General features: G+C 34.1%; 1 long non-coding RNA gene across 1 annotated transcript; it reads left to right on the top strand.

The window, feature by feature from the left end:
• Window positions 1-268: 268 nt before the first annotated feature.
• LOC117123415 lies at window positions 269-5,512 on the top strand. Its single transcript, XR_004447851.1, has 3 exons — window positions 269-1,093; window positions 4,060-4,126; window positions 5,283-5,512. It is a non-coding gene; the product is annotated as an uncharacterized LOC117123415 (long non-coding RNA).
• Window positions 5,513-5,518: the final 6 nt, after the last annotated feature.

Here is a 5,518-nt window from a genome sequence, read left to right as displayed (position 1 = left end):
GTCCCCACTGGATGAATATATATTTCAACAACTATAAATAAATGTAATGATATATAATATTTTTATGATAGAACATTAGATTTACATTTATCTCATTGATAGATGTATAGTACATAAATTTTGCACATTAGTCTACCGATGATTTAATTTTGCAAACATGTCAATAAACTCGCAAGAGTCTGCAATAGCAACCCACTTAGAATGAGACAGCCTAAATATTATAGTGCTACCTTCATGTGTGTGGAAGTTGACATCTACTATTCATAAGCTTCTAAGAGATTCCAAGACAAATTTTCAGGCATGAGACTGCTTTAATAACTCTTCTGCTTTAGGGTGTACAAAGGTGCGCCCCACTCCCTCCCCAAAAAATCTTTTCCCTAGAATGTAAATGAATTTTTCGACACTTTAGGGTAGTATTTTTACAACAAAAAATCTGTTAAGAATCTGCATTGACTAAAGAATACATGAAATACCATAAAAAATTGGGTTATTTTGAGTTATTTTTCATCCAAGTTTTCTGCTACGCCAAGTTATTGGAGGTTTTGGGCAGATTTGGTTTCAGTTCGAAATGACACTGGTATTCATTTTTATGTTATTATTTCTATAAAAAATAACAGATAAATCATTATATAAAAATTTAGTAGTACAGTAAATACAATTAATAAAATATAAAATATTTTTAAAAAGGTGTACTTGTTTTCTCTTTTAGACTGTCATGCAGCTCTTTCACATCAGTTGAAAATAGTATTGCCAACCTGGAACAAATTGAAGGAAGAAAAAATTTACATTTTTCCTTCATTTCTGAAAAATGTGGAAAAGCAAATGTCAAACTATTGGCAGGCCATTTTAAAAAAAATGAGGCACCACCTGAATTTCAACTTAGACCTTGACGCAGATCATGGCCACACCATTGATGAGGTGTTTTTAAAATCTTCTGAGATCATTCTGAAACAAACATTATCTCACCAGATATGGCGTTGGGGATTCCTGACAGAAGGCATAGAAGCTGGCGAGGTCGGTGTACTGTATTATTTCCAATTGAAATGGTCAGATGAAATCATAAAAGTGGATATCAGTGCTGCATCTGAAAAAGGTACCTTAGATTCACAATTCAATTGTATTTTCTGGTAGTCCTTTTGTAAATTTATGTAGGAATATGGATCCTCCTAAAATACTGTGTATAAATTTTACAAAAATCAGTAAGAAGTCGTCCTAAAAGTTATTACAGTTCTCCCCCTAATTAAAGATTAAGGATCACCTCCAATTAAAGACTACTTTTCCATGGTCCCAAATCAACAAATGTCTTTTATTTTTATTATTCTAATTAGAGATTAAAGCTGCTAAAGACCATGAAAACCCTGGTCTCAAAAGTGGTCTATATTTGGAGGGAGACCTGTAGTAAGATTAACAAGTATTGATCATAGTATATTAATATTGATCCTAATGAATTGACAGATATTGGACATAGCTTATTGGAAAATATTGATCATAGCATATGGACAAATTTATATTGATCTTATGCTGTTAGTATTTATACTGATAAGAGCTTATGTAACTAGTATTTGATGATACTATATTATGCTATTAATCATAGCATATTTACAGTGATGAGGCTTTTGGCAAGTATTGGTCATAGAATATTGGCATGTATTGATCATAGTATATAATATTGATCTTAATGTATTGACATGTATTGATCATAGCTTATTGACAAGTATTGGTCATAGCATTGACAAGTGTTGATAGCATATTGACAAATATTGATGATAAGCTATTGGCAAGTATTGATTACAGCATATTAAAAAGAAGTTTAGATCATAGCATATTGACAAAAATATTGATCATAGCATATTGATAATATTGATCAAAGCTTATCGACAGGTATTGATCATCTCAGAGAAGTGTTATAGAATATTGACAAATATTGACAGTGGCGCCTAATGGCCCGGGTAACCGAGGCGAGTGCCCCGGGGCCCGGGATAATTAGGTAAAAATAATAAATTAAATAAATAAAAGTTTTAAAAACGTCATTCGTGTGTTTAGAATTATAAATAATAGCTGAACGTTTATCGATGAAAGCTCGTACTTAATCGCGTCTAATTCTTTTTCATGACTTCTACTACTATTTGAGCATGCCAAATGGCCGAGCGGTTAAGGCAGGGGTACCGTGATCATAGCCAACAATATCGGCACAGGTTCACGGCCAGCTCGCTCCTATAGTTCTATTGGTGGAACAAGTCTTCTCGGATAAGGACTAAGGACTATAAACCGTAGGCCCAGTGTAAACAAATGCTCATGTGCACTTTAAAGAACCCAGTACCCAGGGGGCTACCCTGGTGTACTGGTTCACTCAGCCCCTGTCGTGGACAGATGAAAGTGCGCCAGTTTACTGGCTGCGGTGGACATGAAGTGACCCTCAGGGGAGGAGAAAGTTATTGAAAAGTTCAACATCTAGTCCCGAGCACATAGAGACCTCGTTTATCTGCACTATATAAATCCATCTATTATTATTATTATTATTATGATAAAGTTTGTGTTTACAATGTATCAATTAGTAAATTCTTTACAAATAATTATCGAAGGCTTGCACATCGTCAATACAAGTTAGAAATACTGTACGAATAGACCTGAGAGAGATTTGATTGTCAAATAAGTACTGAATTAAAATATTAAACCATTGGCAGATTTAAGGGAAGGCTGGGTTCCCACCCCCTAAATATTTCAAATTGTAACCAAAAAAAAGATAATTCTACTCATATTTAAGTCTTAGAATGCCATTTCCGGCCATCCGGAGGTGCCATAATCATAAATTTACTTACATCAGCTCCAACTAAGGTGGGCTTAGTAGACCCTCCATCTGTGAAAGTCCTTTCTGGGCCACATTTATTTCAAATGCATGGATCTGCCACTATAAACTTTGATACCATGTTATGAATCTTTTCAGCTCTTGTTTGAATACTAAGTAAGGAGGATACTGTAGCCTTTACTTTTCATGTTTCTATACTTTCATTATTTTTCATGGTGAAATTAGGCACTCTACAATCGATTAAATTATAGTCCTCTAACCAGTTAAAAGGCCGTAGCTCCAGTCGGGGGCTCCGGTGTGGGGGGGGGCTTCACCCCCCTCCCCAACCAGGGATCTGCACCTCGATCCCGCGGGGTTCCTACTGTAGGCTGTCCCTCAGACCCCAACCAATGGACCAATGCAGCAAAGCTTTCCCAGGACCCTCGGCTGCTCTAGGTGGCCTTGAGTATTGATCAGAAATATTGGTCGTAGAATATTGAAAAGTATGTATTAATTATAGCTTAATGACATAATAGTATTGATCATAGTTTATTGTCAAATATTGATCACATCTCATAGAGAAATATTATTCACATTCACGGATAATAAAATATGTACATGTTTAATTTATTATCTTAATGAATAGGATATGTTTTGAAAGTGTAATTGTGTCATGCATATAGAGATGTTGATTTACCATTTTAGTACATTTTCGTAAATTAACCGTATTGTGGTGTAAACTTTATGGCAGCAAGACTACTACTACTGTATTATTAAATTATATAATTTATTAATACAGTAGTTAGTTTTGAATAGCACATCATGCATGAAGCAGGCTCTTGCACTTGGTAAATTATCTTGTTCGCCCATAATGTATAAGTACTGATGATGATTATGGAGTATTTTTCCAGAAACTGAAAGGTCCACTGACTAATCTCAGATAAGATAGTATAATACATACTCCAAGTATCGAAATACACGCTATCAGGATTCCTGATGATGACATAATTAATGTTGAAATATTGAACACGATGGGGTGCATTTCTATACTTGGAGTATGTATTATACTATATTTGGGAGTAAATTAATATAAAATTTCTACAACTGACCAAATAAAGTATAAAGAATAGAAAGATGATGATTTGTTAGAAGTTTCTATTTTAAATGGTTTCTAGCAAAAAGAATTACTCTGATTTGAAGTTATGAACAAAGTTATCTCATTGATTACCTAATCTGCAATAACATTGGTTTTTTTTTTATATTTTCATAATTAGCCATAGTCTCATACTGTGAAGAAAAGATCTATCGTATTTGGGGAAAACCAGCTGGTAGAGCCTGAATGTAAGTTTATCCTTTTGTTATCTGATCTTAGAACATATGAACTAAGCCATGAATGAGTTCTTTTCCTGCCAGGTTCACTCTCCTGTACTAGTGCTTTGGCCAAGCATTGTGTACTGCTTACCAGGACAGGCTAATCCATAGCATTATCTTGCCTATTACACTGGGCCTCCACTGGCACCTCCCCTGACAAGTCCTTTGCAATATTTTATTTGACAAAAGATATTCCAATGACAGGTTAATAAGCTGAGCGTTTGGCTAATTGGTATGGTTCCTGCCTCTTGCACACCAGGACCCGTCTTCGACACCCGGCTCTGCATTGAGTATTGAATTTGGGTCGTTTATAATAATAAAAATGCTCAGTTCTTCGAATAACCCTCTCAGGAGAGTTAGCCGAGTTAAGGACCACGTTTGTATCAGTCTATCTTCATGATGTTGTAGTTAAGTCGGGTAGGTGGCGCCGAACTATAGTTGCCTCAGATTCCTGGGGACCCAGCCCAAATTTCCTAGTGTGTAGCATACAATACAAGGACAAAATAAAGAATTATTATTATTATTATTATTATTATTATGGTTATTAGTGTGCAACGCATAGATAATTGATATAAGAATGCATTTGTTATTTATTATAATGCACTCAGTGTATTTCATTTAACATTTATACCATTATTCTGCCTTTAAAAATTGGACTTTCTTGACTGAGTTTTATTTGCCTAATATTAGACCAATGTACAGTATTTTCTTGGTAATTATCAATTCAAATTAAACTTCAGTAGAAATTGTCCTAATCTCTCTTGTTTTTTTAACTTAAATTGTGTTCGGTTTTACTGGTCTAATTTGAATTGTTACTTTCTTTCTTTTTTTTTTTTGTCTGTGTCTTCTTTGTCCTGCTTTGTCCATGCCCCTTTCTGTTTTTTTTTTTGTTTTTTTTTTCATTTTGTTTCCGCTTTTTTCCTTTTCCAACGAATTGTTATGATTCTGTACTTTTTTTTGTTTGTATATGAACTGGAAGGAATTAAAAAAAAAAATGTTACTTTAAATTGAATTGTAATTGAAGTTTGAATTACTGTACTATTTTAAATGTTCTTTGCCCAATAGAACTGACCTTGAAAACATCATGGATGTATTTCTTATGCAAGTTCTTTACATTTTTTTGCAGTTATTTCAGCTGACCAGCTAGAGAAGACACTATTTCAATATACGTAATTTCAATCACTCAAGAGGCTGGATTGGGACAGGGGATATGGTCTGTCTCTCATGCTCATTGATTTTTTAATACTTGCTGTCCATGTTTTCAGTTGTAAGGCCTGATATACAGTTTATTCTACTGTACAGACTTTTAAATTAGATGGTAAAAGTTGTATATTTGCAAAAAAATTAATAAAATTAATGTGT

Source organism: Anneissia japonica, unplaced genomic scaffold, assembly GCF_011630105.1.
Source record: "Anneissia japonica isolate Jap-2015-1 unplaced genomic scaffold, ASM1163010v1 scaffold287579_len849171_cov184, whole genome shotgun sequence".
In the NCBI taxonomy this organism is placed as follows: domain Eukaryota; kingdom Metazoa; phylum Echinodermata; class Crinoidea; order Comatulida; family Comatulidae; genus Anneissia; species Anneissia japonica.
The sequence above is the reverse complement of the archived record's forward strand: the minus strand, read 5'-3'. Positions and strand labels throughout refer to the sequence as shown.